This window comes from Panthera pardus, unplaced genomic scaffold (genome assembly GCF_024362965.1).
Source record: "Panthera pardus isolate Hobbes unplaced genomic scaffold, ASM2436296v1 HiC_scaffold_2, whole genome shotgun sequence".
NCBI classification, from domain to species: domain Eukaryota; kingdom Metazoa; phylum Chordata; class Mammalia; order Carnivora; family Felidae; genus Panthera; species Panthera pardus.
Genome location: NW_026526765.1, coordinates 142,380,258 through 142,399,041, shown reverse-complemented (window position 1 = coordinate 142,399,041; position 18,784 = coordinate 142,380,258). Strand labels below are relative to the sequence as shown.

At 35.9% G+C, this 18,784-nt stretch overlaps 1 long non-coding RNA gene across 3 annotated transcripts in view; it reads right to left on the bottom strand.

Moving 5' to 3' along the window:
- Positions 1-18,784, bottom strand: part of LOC109278903 (uncharacterized) — a 221,226-nt gene that overhangs the window by 54,976 nt on the left and 147,466 nt on the right. For 2 of the 3 annotated variants that reach the window (XR_002085906.2, XR_008423925.1), the window contains exon 4: positions 15,226-16,547. The exons of the other annotated variant lie outside the window; for it this stretch is intronic. This is a non-coding gene — a long non-coding RNA (uncharacterized LOC109278903). Of the gene's footprint in view, positions 1-15,225; positions 16,548-18,784 lie in introns of those variants that run through there. 3 annotated transcript variants of the gene reach the window in all.

Here is an 18,784-nt window from a genome sequence, read left to right as displayed (position 1 = left end):
AATATATCAATGGACCTTTACTTTCCTGATAGAACCTGATAATCACACTGTATTTTTAGGCTTTTATCTCCATTCATCCTTCCTCAGTGTATAGTGTTCAACATCACACACGTAAAACGTGGCTTGACAAAAGTCTTTAAAAACATGTATATGGAGTGATTCAAAATTAGAAAAATAAAGATATTTCCAAATGTTACTGAATGTAGGAGAAGAAAACTTTTCCTTCTTCTCTTCTCGGTTCTCTGTCTATTCTCTAATTATATGAGGTCCCAAAGATAGGAGGCTCAAAGAAGTGACCGGACAGCCTTTATACCCTTTAGATAAAGAAACAATACATTTGTGTAGAATTGACAAAACAAAGGATTTTGGACTTGGGGTAGTAAATAAGTGAAGAAGTAATAATCTTTTTTATGCAGGTTTCTTAGCCCTGAATTTCCTATCTCTGGTGATAAGGATGCTTTCTTTCCTCCTGGTATAGGGAGGGTGCCCTCCCATAGGAAATTCATTTCCTGCTCTGAGAGAGACACTGGAGGGTCAGAATGTCCTTGCCCCTGCTGTTTCTTAAATAACTTTAATTCAAAATAATCAGTATGTCAAAGTGGTATTTTTTGAGGAGGCATATTCTGCCCCCCCCTCAGGTTGTGTTCAGTAGGTTCTAACTCCTGTTACAGCACAGGAGTACCCCGTAAATGCATGAGGCAAAAGAAATCATCACAGCAAGACCCTGATCTTCAGTCTCAGAAGGCAAGGATAGCAAACAATAATGAGCTTATTTCTAGCCAAATGAGCCTTTTATTACTTACCCTTAACTTCTGAATATTTCATCAGTGCTTCACTGAGATAGAAATGACACTGTATTATTTTTTTAAATAAGGTATCAGTGAATACGTGGTAATGGTTATTGAATCAGAAAATTTGTTCTAAGGAGAGCATAAATAAAAGTTATGGTAAAGAGGCTACAGCACCTTTATCGCACCAGGCTTTCATTCCAAAGAACCAGACTTTTGATAAATGCGCAGTCTAGTTGTTTTAATAAGATTGAAGTTTGCAATGGAGGTTAGATTACATCCCTTCAGAGTGGCTCATTAAATTCTACTATCACTGCTTGTCCATTACCGAACAGTGTCCAGCCTTCATGGGAGAAAAAGGGGGGAAAGTGTTCTAAGGTTCTTTACATAAAGATACAACTACATTTTAGGCTGTGTCCCTAAACTTTTCCTACTTTTTTCAGTAACGTATCTATTTCAGGTACTTATTTTCTTTTTAAGACACAGGTGACATTTACCCAGATCATCAAATTTACCACTATTCACTCAGTGTACATTTAGTTATCTTCAAGATCTATGGAAAAGTTATTTTCTGGGCTTGGTTGATTAATGAGGGGAAGTTTCACATTTCCCTATGTTTGCATTGAGTCCATCAGGAGTTGATGTCATTGTTGTAGCCGATCCCATATGGAGTTACCAGCAGCCTCCTTCCTTAGTATTACCAGACTAAATAGTAATGTAGTTTTTTGTACATTTGTTTGTAGCTGCTAGTTTCCTGAACACATCATCCTTTGGAAGATCCCATTCTTTTTCACCAGTCTAATAAATTATTTCTCACTGAATTAAAAAAGTATTTAATTTTTAGTCATCCAAGGAGTGAGATCAGAATAAGCTATTCCTATATTAAAAGGAGGGAAATAAAAGTGACCTCCATCCCCAGCCAACCCCCCCAAGACAAAGGGAAAGAAATGTCTAAGTTTCTTTTTTTTTTTAATTTTTTTAATGTTTGTTTATTTTTAAGACACAGAGCCCGAACTCACTGACCGTGAGATCATGACCTGAGCCAAAATAGGATGCCCAAACGACTGAGCCACCCACGCACCCCTGAAATGTCTAAGTTTCAACTCCTGTTTTTAAAACTCTTTTCCTCCCAAAATTCTTCATAAGATGGAATTCAGCTAATTCTGATTCACCTAAGCATTTGCCATGTTCTGTCACTACCAAAATGTGTAAATGTAGAATAAGTAATAATTATAGCATAGTTAGGGGTTTCTTATGGTTGCTTGGTGTTGTATGGCAGACTCCTGGAAGGCAGGGATGATTCCCACTGTTTATTTGTGGCTTTCATAGTGTCAACTACGAAATCATAACAAGGCAGTGATGCCTGTTATCAACATTGTTTTTCATATGTATAAGATACATTTTTTCCTTATCATTTCCAGTGCAATAGCAAGGAATGGTGTTAGACATTGATAGCCAAGCATACAGGGACTACAGAATCAACTTTCCAGGTCTTTTCCCTACTATTCCCCTTTGGAAACTCACCAAGACTAGTCAAGGCATTATCTGCCATTTTCCCCAGTTAAAATAATGCTCACTCTGGCCCTTTCATTGGCATAAGTGAGCCCTTTCTACTGAAATATATATTTTTCGATGTTACCCTTCTTTTCCTGTCACCTCTACTTAAAAGTTTTCTGAGAAACAAACTTCACTTACTAGCTAGTTAACTATAACAATGCCTTTAAAATGTTGAAGGATTTTAAGATCTGCCTTCTTTATTCACTAGTCTAGATTATATGAGATAATACACTTTTGTATATTCATCATTTGTAGCTTCACTTAATTGTCAGCATTCTTGAAAGTTTACTTCTGCATTATTCCCATAAACCAGGCCATAAAAATTGTTTTAAAAAAAAAAACACAAATAAGAAAGTTGAATGAATCACTTTCTCTCCATTTAGAAAGTTTGCCTTTTACTGTGTCAATAAAAGCTTCTATCATTCTATATTCTTTACCACTTGAGGAAAAAAAAGGATACTATATAAATTATATCACAGTATTATTTTTTAAAGTACCAGCTCTGTAACTATAACAGTATATAATACCAAGAGTATTTTTAACTAAACTTTAGAAAGTTATGTATAATGAATAAGAATTTAGTTTACATTTTGACACAAACGACAATTTAATATTTTCTTTTTATGAATCTAAGTATGTGAAATCAAAGATTTGGGGAAGGTTTATTTTTATTTTTATTTGAAATGCCAGCATAAAATATTATATTAGCTTTAGTTGTACAACATAGTGAATTGACAATTACGTGCACTACAAAATGCTTACCACGATAAATGTAGCTACCATCTGCCACCATGCAAAGCTGGCACAATATTTTTATTATAGTCCCTATGTGTACTTTTCTTTCCCCTTACTTGCTTATTTTATAACTGGAAGTTTGGACCTTTTAATCCCCTTTACCCATTCCGCATGTGCCCCCTACCCACCCTTCTAACTACCACCAGTTTGTTCTCTCTGCTCATGAGTCTGTTTCTGTTTTTTTGTCAGTTTGTTTTGTTTTTCAGATTGCACATTTAAGTGAAATCACATGGTATTGGTCTTTCTCTGACTTACTTACTTTGCACGAAACCTTCTATGTCCGTTCACATTCTCCTGAATAGCAAGATCTCACTCTTTTTATGGCTGAGTAATAGTTCATCAGATATGCCACATCTTCTTTCTCCGTGCATCTATCAGTGCATAGTTAGAGTGTTTGCACATCTTTGCAACTGTAAATACTGATGCAATAAACAGAGGGGTGCATATATCTTTTTGAATTAGTATTTTAATTCAAGTAAAAATTCAGAAGTAGAATTAGATCATCGTGTATTTCTATTTTAACCTGAGGAATCTCCATACTGTTTTCCACAGTAGCTGCACCATTTTTCATTTCTACTAACAGTGCATGAGGGTTCATTTCCACACATTCTCTCTGACACATGTTATTTCTTGTCAGTTTGATACTAGCCATTCTGACTAGTGTGACTTGCTATCTCCTTGTGGTTTTGATTTGCATTTCCCTAATAATTAGTGATGTTGAACATCTTTTAATGTGCCCTGTGGCCACCTTTCTGTCTTTGGAAAAGTATCTATTCAGGTCCTCTACCCATTTTTTAAACAGATGTTTTTGTTGTTGTTGAGTTATAACAGTATATTTTATGTTTTGGATATTAATCTCTTAGCAAATATATAATTTATAAATATATTTTCCCATTCAGAAGGCTGACTTTTCATTTTGTTGTTGGTTTCCTTCATTCTGGAAGAGCTTTTTAGTTTGATGTTGTCACAACTATTTATTTTTGCTTTTGTTTCCCTTGTCTGGGGAGACATATGAAGAGAAATAATGCTAAGGCCACTGTCCAAAAGTTTATTGCATGTGCTTTCTTTTAGGAGTTTTTTCAGTCCATTTTGAGTTTATTTTTGAGTACAGTCAAAAAACTAGTCCAGTTTCATTCTTTGGCTCATAGCTGTCACATTGCCAGCATCATTTATTGAAAAGAAGGTCTTTTCCCCATTGAATATTCTTGCTTCCTTTGTCATAGTTTAGTTTACTATATAAATATGGATTTATTTCTGGACTTTCTATTCTCCAATGATCTATGTATCTACTTTTGTGCCAGTGCCATACTGTTTTAATTAGTATAGCTTTTTAGTATATCTTGAGCTTTGGGATTATGATACCTCCAGCTTTGTTCTTTATCAAGTTTTCTTTGGCTAGTCAGGGTCTTTTGTACTTCCATATGTATTTTAGGATGTTCATTTTAGTTCTGTGAAAAATACTCTTGGTATTTTGATCTACACTGCATTAAATCAATAGATTACTTTGGGTAGTATGGGCATTTAAGAATATTAATTCTTATAATCCACGCACATGGAATATCTTTCCATTTGTTTCTGTTGTCTTCAATATCTTTCATCAGTGTCTTAAAGTTTTTAGAGTACAAATATTTCACCTCCTTTTTTAAAATGTATTCCTAGGTATTTTACTCTTTTTTTTTTAATTTTTTTTAACGTTTTATTTATTTTTGAGACAGGGAGAGACAGAGCATGAACAGGGGAGGGTCAGAGAGAGGGAGACACAGAATCTGAAACAGGCTCCAGGCTCTGAGCTGTCAGCACAGAGCCCGACGCGGGGCTCGAACTCACGGACCATGATATCATGACCTGAGCCGAAGTCGGCCACTTAACCAACTGAACCGCCCATGCGCCCCGGTATTTTCCTCTTTTTAATGCAACTGTAAACATCCTTGTTTTCTTAATTTCTCTTTCTGTCGTTTCATTACTAGTGGAGAGAAACACAACAGATTTCTAAATAGTCATTTGTATCCTGCAACTTTATTGAAACTATTTATTTATTACATCTACTTTTATTTTTCTTCAGTCTTTAGAGCTTTACATATATGGAATCATTTCGTCTGCAAATGGTGACAGTCGAATCTTCCTTACCAATTTGGATGCCTGTTATTTCTTTTTCTTGTCTGATTGGCCTGATTATGACTTCATAAACTACGTTGAAAACACGTGGTGAAAGTAGATCTCTTAGTCTTGTCTGATCTTAGAAGAAAAGCTTTCAGCTTTTCCCTGCTAAGTATGAAGTTAGCCGTGGTTTTGTAATATATGGCCTTTATTATGGTGAGGTAGGTTTCTTCTTTTCGTACTTTGTTGAGAATTTCTATCATGAATTGCTGTTGTATTTTGTCAAATGCTCTTTCCGCATCTATTGAGGTGATAATACAATTTTTATATTTCATTTTGATAATGTGTACTGTGCTGATTAATTTGCATAATTGAATCATCCTTGATCCCTGAACAAAATCCCACTTAGTCTTTGTGTATGATCCTTTCTATTCATTTTTAAATTCTGTATGTTAATATTTTATTGAGGATCTTTGCATCTAAGTTAATCAGGGATATTGGTCTGTAATTTTTTTTTTTTTTTCCTACTGTCATTGTGTGGTTTTGGAATCAAGGTAATGCTGGCTCTACAGAATGAGTTTGGAAGGATTCATTCCTCTTCTGTTTTCCAGAATAGTTTGAGAAGGATAAGTATTAACTCTTCTTTAGATGCTTAGTAGATTTCATCTGTGAGGCCATCTGGTCTCGGAGTTTTTTGTTGGCAGCTTTTTTATTGCCAACACTATTTCATTATTAATAATTGATCTATTCAGATTTTTTATTTCTTCTTGATTCAGTTTTGAGCATTTTAGATTTCTTGGAATTTATCCATTTATTCTAAGTTGTCCAATTTCCTTCTAGGTTGTCCAATTTTTCACTGTTGTGTCTTACAATCTTTTGTATTTCTGTGGTATTAATTTTAACTTCTGTTTCATTTCTGGTCCTCGCTCATTTCTTGATGAATCCAGCTAAAGCTTTATCAATTTTGTTTATTTTCAAAAAGCAAAGTCTTAGTTTTATCTTTTGTTGGCGTTGTTGTTTTTTTACTCTCTATTTCTTTTTTTTTTTCTGCTCTAATCTTTATTATTTCCTTCCTTCTACTAAATTTGGGCTTTGTTTTTTTCTTCTTTTTCTAGTTCTTTGGGTATAAGTTTGGACTGTTTAATTGAAATTTTTCTTGTTTCTTCAAATAGACCTGTATCACTAGCAACTTCCCTCTTAGAACTGCTTTTGCTTTGTACAAAGATTTTGAACTGTTGTGTTTCCATTGACATTAGCCTCAAGGTATTTTTTGGCCCATTGGTTATTTAGGAGCATGTTATTTACCCATAGTTGGTTTATGTTTTTTCCACATTTCTTATTGTAATTGATTCCTAGTTTCATAACCACTGTGGTTGGAAAATAAGTTTGATATTATTTCAGTGTCCTTGAAATTTGTGAGACTTTTTCTGTGATACAATGTGTGAAGTATCCTGGATAATAGTCCACATGTACTTGAAAAGAATATTAATTCTGCTGTTAGGGCAAGGAATATTCTGTATGTATCTTTTAAGTCCATTTCATCTAGTGTGTCATTTAAAGTGTTTTTCCTTAGTGATTTTTTGTCTGGACGATCTGTCCACTGATGTAAGTGGGGTGTTAAAGTCTCCTACTATTATTGTATTATTGTCAATTTCTCCCTTTCTATCTGTTAGTATTTGCCTTTTGTATTTAGGTACTCCTGTGTTGGGTGCATCGATATTTACAATTGCTATATCCTATTGCTGGATTGATCCTTTTGTCATTACATAATACCCTTCTTGGTCTCTTATTATAGTCTTTGTTTTAAAGTCTACTTTGTCTGAGTAGTGCTACCTAAAATTTTTTCGCTTGTATTCACATGAATTACCTTTTTCCAATCTTTCACTTTCAGTCTATATATGTCTTTATGTCTCAAGTGTGTCTTTGGCAGGCAACAAATACATTGTTCTTGTTTTTTTGTTTTTGTTGTTGTTTCTCTTTTTGTTTGGTTTTTAATTCAGTCACTCTGTATTTTTTGATTGGAACATTTAGTCTATTTACATTCAAGGTAATTATTGATAGGTATGTACTGCTTGCTGTTTTCAGGTTATTTTTGTAGTTCTTTGTTCCTTTCTACTTCTTTTGATCTCTTTTCCTGTTATTTGATGACTTTCTTTAGTGTTATGCTTAGGTTCCTTTCTCTCTATTTTTTGTGAATCTTTTATAAGTTTTTAGTTTGTGATTATCATGAGGTTTATATATAACATCCTATGTATATAGCTCTGTGCATTAAATTAATGGTTGCTCAAGTTTAACACTTATGTTTTGCTATATGTGATATATCTTTTTACTTTGTGTATTCCTTGACAAATATTTATAGATATATTGATTTTACTATTTTAACCTTTATACTAGCTTTATAAGTAATTGATTCACCACCTGTACTGTATGTTTGATTTTATCAGTGATTTTTTTTTTTTTAATTTCAGAGAGTGTGAGTGGGGAAGAGGAGCAGAGGGAGAGAGACAGAATCTCAAGCAGGCCCCACACCTAGTGTGGATCCACATGCAGGGCTCCATCTCCTAAGTGCAAGATCAAGATCTGAGCCAAAATCAAGAATCAGACACTTAATTGACTGAGCAACCCAGGTGCCCTGATTTTTTTTTATATTTATAATTTTATTCCTTCTAGTTATGGACTTTTCTCTTCCACTTCAAGAAGTCCTTTTATCATTTCTTGTCAGGTCATTTTAGTGGTGATAAAGTCCTTTAATTTTTGTTTGTCCAGGAAATTCTTCCTCTCTTTATCTCTCCTTCAATTCTTAATGATATCTTGGTTATTCCTGGATATGTTTTTTTTTTCTTTTTATCAATTTGATTTTATCATTTACTTCTTTTTTGTTGTTGTTGTTTTTGTTTGTTTGCTTGCTTGCTTTTCTAGTATCACTCCTTACTGGCCTGTAAATTTTCTCCTGGAAAATCAGCTGTTAGCTTTTTGGGATTTCCCTTGCATGTAACTGTTTGCTTTTCTTTCGCTGCTTTTAAGATTATCTTTAATTTTTGCCATTTTAATGATTATATGTCCTGTTGGGGTCCTCCTTGGGCTCATCTGGTTTGGGGTTTGCTATGCTTCCTGAACCTGGATGTCTCTTTCCTTCCCCAGGTTAGAGATGTTTCCAACTATTGTTTCTTTGGTAGGTTCTCTTCTCTCCCTTCTCCTCCTAGGATCCCTGTGATGCAAATTTTTGTGTTTAGTGTTGTCCCAGAGGTCCCTTAACCTATTGTCATTTTTTAATCCTTTTGTTGTTGTTGTTCAGCTTGGGTGCTTTCCACGACTCTCTCTTCTAGACTGGGATCTTGTCTTCTGCCTCCTATAATCTGGTGTTGCTTACCTCTAATATATTTTTCATTTCAGGGAGTGTACTCCTCTGCTATGACTCATTCTTTTTTCTATTTTCCATCTTTGTTGAAGTTCTGAGTTCATCCACTCTTCCTCAGGCCTGCTGAGCATGTTTATGACCATTACTTTGAACTTTTTATCAGGTTTTTAACTCCATTTTGTTTAACTCTTTTTCTGAGGGTTTGTCGTACTCTGTGATTTGCAGCATATTTCTATGTCTCCACATCTTGCCTTTCTGTGTTTATTTCTATGTATTACATCAGCTATATCTCTTGGTCTTAAAAGCATGTATGCCTTATGTAGAAGGTATCCTTTGGTGCCAAACAGCACAACACCCCCACCCCTTGTCACAAGAACCACGCACTCCAAGGCATGTCTCTTGTCTGGACTGCCTGTGCATTGTTATTATGGCTGGACTCATCTGCTGTGGGTGACCTTGTTGGTGAGGCCAGCCCCTAGCCCAAATGGCTGTAGCGCACAGTTGTGGCTGTTTCAGGTGCATTACTGGGTGGGGTGGACCCTCAGCCTAAATTTCAGCAATGAATGTCTGGGATTACTGTGAATGTACTGTGGTCAGGGGTAGGTTCCCCCCTCCTCGAGGCAGGAATCACTCTGGATGGAAACCAGTCCCAATTGATGCTGCCTGGTGAATGTGGCAAGATGGTAGTCACTCTTTGGGGATGCCAGTCCCTACTCAGTCTGCCTGCCAGGTGTGGCAGTGTGTGAAGCAGTTTAGAGGGCTACCCACCAACGTGAGCTTATTGGATGGGGCAGATCCACTGGGGAATGCCAGGGCTGGGCAACTAGTGCTAGCAAGGTAGATGGAAAGCATCATAACTGGCCCATGCAAGCATTCAGACAGCTAGGGCAGAAGAGGGACAAACAAAAAAAATGGTGCCCACAAGCACTTCCATTTCCAGAGGGATCTCCAGCAGATTACTGCCTTTCTAGCAGCTCTCCTAAAATTGGTCAATAAATCTCCTTCTTGTATAACCCAGGTTCTTTTCAAACTGCTGCTTCTCTGCTGTACTTTGGATGGAGTAATATAGCAAGCTGGCCCTTTAAAAGAGGAGGCTCATTTTTCCTTAACCCTCTGGTTCTACTGGAGTTCGGCCCCACTGATTTTTAAAGCTCCCAGGGGTGAGCCCCCGGTTTTCAAAGCCATGCGTTATGAGGGATCATGATCTAGTGCAGGGCTGGGTTGTTGGATGTGGGGCTTGATTTCCTCTCTCCCCTATGCCTATGATATCTGTCCCACTTGAGGGTCACAGTGCTGAGGGTCTGGTTCCTAACTGTACTCCTGTTGCTCCTACCCTTCTTGAGGTGGCCTCTTTTTTTATGTCCTTAGGTGTGAAATATTTGCTCTGCTAGTTTTTAGGTCATTTTCAGAGCAAATTGCGGTGCATGTAGTTGTTGCTTTAGTGTGTCTGTGGGAGGAGGTGAGCTGAGGGTCCTCCCACTCTGCCATCCTCCCTGAGAGTCCTGAAATGGAAATTTTAGATGCTGAAAACATAGCTGCTGCATACACAGAGCTAGTCCAATGGTACAAGGTACATATAAATTAATGAATTTCTATAAGTCCTAGAAAGGGACTTTTATATTCTAATAATTAAAGACATAGGTGAAGCTAATATACAAAGTTTTTTCATAATAATCAGTTGCTTATCAAAGCCTCTTTTCTGTTAGGTATTCAATTCTGAGAATTAGACATACTGGTATCACTTGTGTTTCGATGAATTACATAGAACCCTTTCTCAAATTGTAAAGGAGGTTTGAGAATGGGCTCTGAGTTTCTCAATAGACAATGAGAAAAGAATGAGTATTCATTTCCCTATATATACTTCCAAGCAAAACACACTGGATGCCAACCTTATTTTAGGCGTTGTGCTTACACTGGTGCTATAAAAAAATTAAGACAAGAAATTCTTCCCTGGACATGGTAATTAAAGACAGAAATTTAGCTCCTTTTAAAAGCAAATGTTAAGGACGCCTGGGTGACTCCCTTGGTTGAGCATCCAACTCTTGGTTTTGGCTCAGGTAATGATCCCAGGGTCGTTGGATTGAGCTCCGTGTCAGGCTCTGCACTGAGCAGGGAGCCTGCTTGAGATTCTCTCTTTCCCTCTGCCTCTCTCCCCTGAACTAACACTCTCTCTCTCTCTCTCTCTCTCTCTCTCTCTCTCTCTCTCTCTGTCTCTCTCTCTCAAGTAAATAAAATGAAAAATAAATTAAGTGTTTAAACTTTTTCTAGCATATAAACCTTTGCCAGAAAAGTAACTGTGGATTGGTAGAGACAGACACACTATCGTCTTTACTTATCAGATTTGTTCCAGTGACAATTAATGGTTTTCCGATTACTGGGGACAGAGAACATTTTTTTAAAGTGTGTGTTATTTTTAGAGTGTTGATACTTAAACACAATTGTCAATATAACAAATTAGAGGAAGGGGGAGGGGGACGGTCAACAAGAGGAAAATAGCATTGTTTATATACCCATTACATTCCATGAATTATGTTTACTTCATGTATTTTTCTTAACAGGTCTTCTGAGATAGCAGTTATTACCCTATTCCTGATAAGAAACTCATAACATTTAGAGATTGATGAATTTAATGAAAGTCATTCAGCTACTATGTGGACAAAGATTTGAACCTATGTGGGCCTCTTCCATAGTCCACCCTCTTGCCTCTACACCATGTTCTCTTCTCCAAGTAATAGAAAAATGTAAAGAATCATTCAGCAAGCCCACTGGTTTTGTTACTAATAGGATAGTAAGCAGTTTGAATTTTTTTCTTTTGAAATGATAAATTGATTACTTACGGTTTCCTTGAAATGCAATGGTTAAACAACATGGCTTCAAAGTTACTGAGGCAATAAATGAAGACCACCCAAATGAAAACAGAGGCTATTTATTCAGAGCCTGTTAGAGCAATGTAATCATCCACCATCACTTGCATTTGGCAGAGATTCCAAGGCAGACAGCGTTGGAAGAAGAGTTTTATAGGAAAAAAGATGGAAGTCTCCAGGTACACTCCAGTTGAAGGGTCATTGACATGAGGTAGCTGGAGGCAAGCTAACCAGAGTGGGACAACCCTTGTGTTTGGTTTGGGGAGCATATTTGGCTTTGTCTCCTTGGTTCTGAGTTGGAATAAGGAGTAATCTACAAAAAGGGTGGCATGCATTGACCAAGCTATGACTGTTCTACACAGAGGGTGTTTTGACTTTTTGGGCCAATTGCTGCAGAAGCTGTAGATCAGAGATCTGTTGTCATATGTGGTCTGGCTATTGATTTGTATATCTAGCCTCAATATTAATGACATGAAAGTATTTCTTAGAATTCAAGGTATTTAATGCTATGATTAGACTGTATAAATCTTAAAGTATGCACAACAGAATTCATGGCTTCCTATATTTTCCCTACCTGTTTACACTCACCTACTTATGGCAAACTGTCTAAACTCTCCTCTCTTAGCAAAGTTCCCACCTCTAGTTCTCTTACGTCATCACTCATGTACTGAGCACACTGACTCATTTGCAGAGAAAAAGTAAAAGGCACATTTAGAAAATGATACCCATGGGGCACCTGGGTAGCTCAGTTCGTTGAGTGTCTGAGCTCTTGATTTCAGCTTAGGTCAAGATCTCATTATCGTGAGATCCAGCCCTGTGTCAGGTTCCATGCATGGAACCTGCTTTAGACTCCCTCTCTCCCTCTGTCCCTTTCCTGCTTACACACATACACTCTCTCAAAAATAAATAAACTCTTTAAAAAGCCAGAAAAAAAAGAAAAGGATATCCATCGTTTCCCAATACTTCCTTTACTCATCTTCCTGCAAATGCACCTGTGTTCCATCTCCCTTCCTGTTACTCCTAATGAATTGTCTACACTCACATGTAACACCAGTCTTGCTACTCACATACTGGATTTCATGCCCTTCACCCACTCAAGGGTATCTCTCCAGTATGTCTCCCTTTCCTCAGATTGAACATTTTTCCATTTCCTCTGTATTATTTCCAGGAGCATATTTAACATGTCATAAATTATACCATCTTAAAACAGTCTTCTTTAGACCTTATATTATCCTTAAATAGCCCTGTTGTTTTTTTTATTTTTTTAATGTTTATTTTTGAGAGAAAGAGTATGAGCAGGGGAGGGGCAGAGAGAGAGGGAGACACAGAATCTGAAGCAGGCTCTAGGCTCTGAGCTGTAGGCACAGAGCCCGACACAGGACTCGAACCTACGAGCCGTGAGATCATGACCTGAGCCAAAGTCAGATGCCCAACCGACTGAGCTACCCAGGTGCCCCTCAATAGCCGCATTTCTATGGAACTTATAGCAAAAGCCACCAAGAAAAAAATTCCATTCCCTCTATCTCACCATTATTATTTTCACAAATCCAAATCTGTTTGATTTTTACTACTATGTGCTCTTTTTCTGAAATTACGTGGTTAAAAGGCCACTTGTGTTTTTGACCTATAGATCAATAGGATGGTATGGAAATTTTCAAGTTTTTTGTAGAATGTAAGCAGGAAAAGGTATACAACAAAATACACTAAAATATAGATTATGAAGATTTCCTCTTTCCATTTATTAATTCTAGTTTTCATTCAAATATATACTTGGGGCCTAGAAGTATGTATCAGTTACAAAATATTCAACAAGGTATACCTTTTTGACATTCTAGTAGATTTTGGAGTTCAGTTTTTAAATACGCTTTCTCTAAAATATGAGGAATATTTCCAATAGGGTTTCTAGGTGGGAAGCAGTGAAGCATGACAAAACACCCAAAAAATGTCGAGAAGGTAGCAATTTATTAGATTCCTCAGGGCTTGACATCTTATTATGATTCATTTGCCATGTAAATGGGCTTTAAAAAGATTAAGCTTTATGTGATAATCATTCACTCAAACGTTGTAAGAAATTTTTCTTTGAAATCCCTAATCATACTTGCCCAAAGAGATTTACTACTTTTTTGTCTTATATTTGAAATAACTTAAAACTTTATTCAATTAAGAGAGGATTATTAGGATAATTGACAAACAGAATTCTGTACATAAAGATTAAAAAGGTCACTTCTTGACTCAGGATGTAGTATTCCTAGGATGTAGTATTCCAGGATAACTCAGGATTTGATATTCCAGTTGAATGGACAGGACAAGGAGTTTAGAAAAATGTGTTGAGGCATTCGTCAATACATATTTTTAAATTAATCTTATTATTTATAGCTATTTTATATTTATAGAAAAATTGATTTGAAAATGCAAAAATTTTCATATACACCTCTCTTGACCCTCTACAGTTTACCATATTATTTACATTTTGTATTAGTGTGGTACATTTATTAAAATCAATGAATATATCTACATTATTATTAAAGTCCATCGTTTACATTAGTCCCATTAGTTCTATAGACTTGTGCTGTTTTATAGACTTGAACAAGTATATAATGTGTCCGTCATTATCCTATCGTACAAAATAGTTTTAGTGTCTCAAAAAATGTCGTTTTCTACCTATTCATGGCCCCTCCTTCCCTGGCAACCACTGAACCCTTTACTGAATTTTTTTAGAATGCCATATTATTGGAATCATACAGTGTGCAGTCTTTTCAGATGGGCTCCTTTGGTTTATGAATATATTTTTAAAGTTTCTCCATGTCTTTTTGTTGCTTGATACCTCATTCATTTTTATTGCTATGTAATATTCCATTCTCTGGATGTACAATAGTTGATCCATTTACCTACTGAAGGACACCTTGGTTGCTTCCAAATTTTGCTATTGGTGAGAAAAAAAAAACCATGAAAATTTATGTGCAAGTTTTTGGTCAGACATCTGTTTTTAACCTCATTTGGGTAAACACCAAGGAGTGTCATAGATGGATGGTACATTAAGAGTATATTTAGTTTAGAAACTAAGAAAGACTACCAAACTGTTTTCCAAAATGGCTGTACCATTTTCCATTTCCACGAGCAGTGAGTAAGAATTCCTCTTGCTCTACATCCTTGTCAGCATTTGGTATTGTTGGTGTTTTGAATTTTAACCACTCTACTATATGTGTAATAGTATCTGATTGTTGTTTTAATTTGTAATTCCTTCATGACACACAACGTTGCACAACTTTTCATGTGTTTATTTGCCAGCTGTTGATCTTTTTTTTCCCCCTGAAGAACACATTTTAATGAACCCTATTTACCAATCACTGCATTATATGGCAGGAATATTTGTTAATCTTTCACACAGGAAAATATATACTGAATTTACTATATTGTTGTTGCTCAAAAAAGTCAATTCACTTTCTAAGGAAAGTGGCAGGTTAGCCAATGGCAGAAGCCATCTCATTCAGAGGGAAATTCACCATGGAGCCCCTATTCTTAAATTACACAGGGGGCACCTGGGTGGCTCAGTCGGTTGGGTGTCCGACTTCGGCTCAGGTCATGATCTCGCAGTCCGTGAGTTCGAGCTCCGCGTCAGGCTCTGTGCTGACAACTCAGAGCCTGGAGCCTGTTTCAGATTCTGTGTCTCCCTCTCTCTCTCACCCTCCCCCATTCATGCTCTGTCTCTCTCTGTCTCAAAAATAAATAAATGGGAAAAAAATTTAAAAAAATAAAAAAAAAATTACACAGAAAACATAGAAGCATAAAGATGTATATTTGTATTCTGCATAGCTTTTGTATCTGAGTGTGTGTGTGTGTGTATATGTGTGTGTGTGTATAATATAGGTACATATACATATATATACACATATTTAATATATATAATTTCCATATCTTAACCATCTTTATTTCTACTTCTATTTAATCTTTTTATTTGTAATTGAAATCTAGTTTATATGTAGTATTATATTTGTTTCAGGTGTTCCAGGTAGTTATTTGCCTTTTATATACATTATGAAATGCTTACCCCAATAAGTATAGTTACAATCTGTCACCAAAGTTATTACAGTATTGTTGACAATTTTCTCTATGCTGTACTTTCCATCACTTTGACTTATTTATATTGTAACTGACAGTTAATACCTCGTAAACCCATCCCTTCTATCACCTATCTCCCCCAAGCCCTCCCTGCTGGTAACCACCAGTTTGTTCTTTGTATTTATCAGCCTGTCTCTGTTTTGTATTGTTTGAGGGCTGGTTGATTTGTTTCTTTTGTTTTTTAGATTCCACACATAAGCAAAATTATTTGGTATTTTTTTTTAATCTGGCTTATTTCACGTAGCATGATACCCTCTTGGTCCATCTATGTTGTCCACAATGGCAAATTTCATTCTTTTTTTATAGGAGACTAATATTCCATTGTGTATATATTCCTTATCTTTTCTATCCATTCATCTGCTGATAGACATTTTGATTGCCTTCATATCTTGGAAATTGTAAACAATGCTGTAGTAAACACAGGAGTGTGAATATTCTTCTAAATTAGCTGTGTATGTTTTCTTTGGGCAAATGCCCACAAGGAGAATTACTGGGTAATGTGGAATTTCTATTTTTAATTTTTTGGGCACCCTCCATACTGTATGCCATAGTGGCTGCACCAATTTACATACCCACCATAACACAAATGGGTTCCTTCCATTTTTACCACATCCTCAACAATGCTTGTTTTTATTTCTTCTCTTTTTGACACAAGCCATTCAGACAGGTGTCAAGTGACATCTCACTGGGGTTTTGATTTGCATTTCCCTAATGACTACTGATGTTGACTATCTTTTCAGGTGTTTGTGGCCATTTCTATGATTCCTTTGAAAAAAAAATATTCAGGTACTCTGTCCATTTTTTACTGGATTATTTGGGGATTTTTTTTGCTGTAGAGTTGTAGCAGTTCTTTATATACCTTCTTCCATTCAGTAGACTGCCTTTTCATTTTGTTGATAGTTTACTTCGTGCAAAAGCTTTTCAGTTTGAGGTAGTCCCAATTATTAATTTTTGCTTTGTTTCTTTTGCCTGTAAGGAAAGATCTAGAGAAGTACTGTGAAAAAGATGTAGAAGTTTACTACTTATATTTTCTTTTAGGTGTTTTATGTGTTCACATGTAACATTTAGGACTTTGATCCATTTTGAGTATGATTAAGAAAATGGTCCAGTTTTCTGGGTACCATTTATTGAAGAGAATGTCTTTTCCTGATTTTCTACCTTTGTCCCCTGTGCCATGGATAGAATGACCAGAGATGTGAGATTATTTTGGGGCTATTTTCCAATGGTCTATGTATATTTTTTGTTCCAGTACCATCCTATTTTGATACCTAGAGCCTACTATTATAGTTCCAAGTCTGGGATTGTGACACCTCCAGCTTTGTTCCTCTCAGATTGCTTTGGGTAGCCTGGACAGCTTAACATTATTAATTCTTCCATTCCTTGAGCATGAGTATCTTTCCATTTATTTGTGTCATCTTCAATCCCTTTCATCAGCATTTTATAGATTTCAGAATACAGTTCTTTGGTCAAATTTATTCTTAGGTATTTTATTCCTTTTGACACAACTATAAATGGGATTGTTTTCTGTATACTGATTTGTATAGCTTTTCTGAATTAGTTCATTTGTCCTAATAGTTTTTTGGCAGGTCTGTTTATTTTCTCTATATATTATCATCTGTAGATAGTGACAATTTCACTTGTTCCTTACCACTGTGAAAACATTTTTTTTTCTTGTCTGATTGCTGTGTCTAGGACTTCCAGTCCTTAAATGAATAAAAGTGGTGAAAGTGGACATCTTTGTTTTGTTCCTGATCTTGGAGGAGAAATCTTTAGCATTTCACCATTGAGTATGATGTCCCCTGTGGGTTTGTCATATATGGTCTTTATTATGTTAAGGGATGTTCCCTCTAAAGCCACTCTATGGAAAGTTTTTATCATGAACAGACAGTGAATTTTGTCAAATGCTTTTTGTCTATTGACAAGTTCATATTATGTTTATTATGCATTTTGTTAACGTGGTGTACACATTGATTTGCAAATAATGAACCATTCTTGCAACCTTGGAATAAATCCCATGTGATTGTGGTAAACGATCCTTTTAATGTATTGTTAAACTTGCTGATACTGTGTTGAGGATTTTTGCATCTTAATCGTCAAGGAGATTAGCCTGTAATATTTTTGTGGTAGAGTTGTCTAGTTTTGGTATCAGGGTCATGCTAGCCTTACAGGATGAATCTGTAAGCATTACTTTGAGCCTGAGAAGTATAGGTATTAACTATTCATTAAATATTTGGTAAATCACCTGTGAAGCCATTTGATTCTAGACATTTGTTTGTTGGAAATGTTTTCATTACCAGGTCAATTTTATTACTAGCAATCAAATTTTTAAGATTTTCTATTTCTTCCTGATTCTCTTTTGGAGCATTCTAGTTTTCTATAAATGGATGCATTTCTTCTCACGTGTCTAAATTGTTTGCATTTTTTTTTCATAGTACTCTTGTAATCCTTTTGATTAACTTCTCTTTCATTCCTAAGTTTATTTTGTTTTCCTACCCAAGTTTTAATTTAAATTCCACTTAGTTAACATTTGGTGTAATATTAGTTTCAGGTATAGAATTTAGTGATTTATCACTTATATACAACACCTGGTTCTCATCAAAGTACCCTCCTTACTAACCATCACCTGTTTCACCCATCCTCCCTGCCCACCTCCCTTCTGGTAACCATGAGTTTGTTCCCTAGAGTTAAGAATCTGTTTACTGGTCTTCCTTTCTCTTCTTTTACCAACCCTATGTACACTTGTTCTATTTTTAAATTCCACATATGCGTGGAATCATGGGGTATTTATCTTTCTTTGACTTATTTCACTTAGCATAATAACTCTGTAGCTCCATCCACATCATTTTTATCTCATTTTTTTGTTAATTTTTGGATGATTATTCGTTTGGGGATGAATCCTGAGAATCAGGATGAGTGAGGTGATTAGGGGTGTTTTACTTCATGTTTGTGATAGGGATAATGTTGTTGTAGCAGAGCTGTGTATGAGTAGTATGAAGGTGGCTAATGTTGCTGTTATATAACCTATATGGACGATTGAGGAGTATGCTAGGATTTTTCACAGTTGTGTTGGGTTGAGTCCCCTTCATCCCCCTGATTGACTGACATGATAGCTATTGTTAGGAGTAGATTGGGATTGATGGTGGGCTAAATTTGGTAGAGGACAGATGATGGTGCGATTTTTTGTCATGTTAATAAATTAGGCCTGA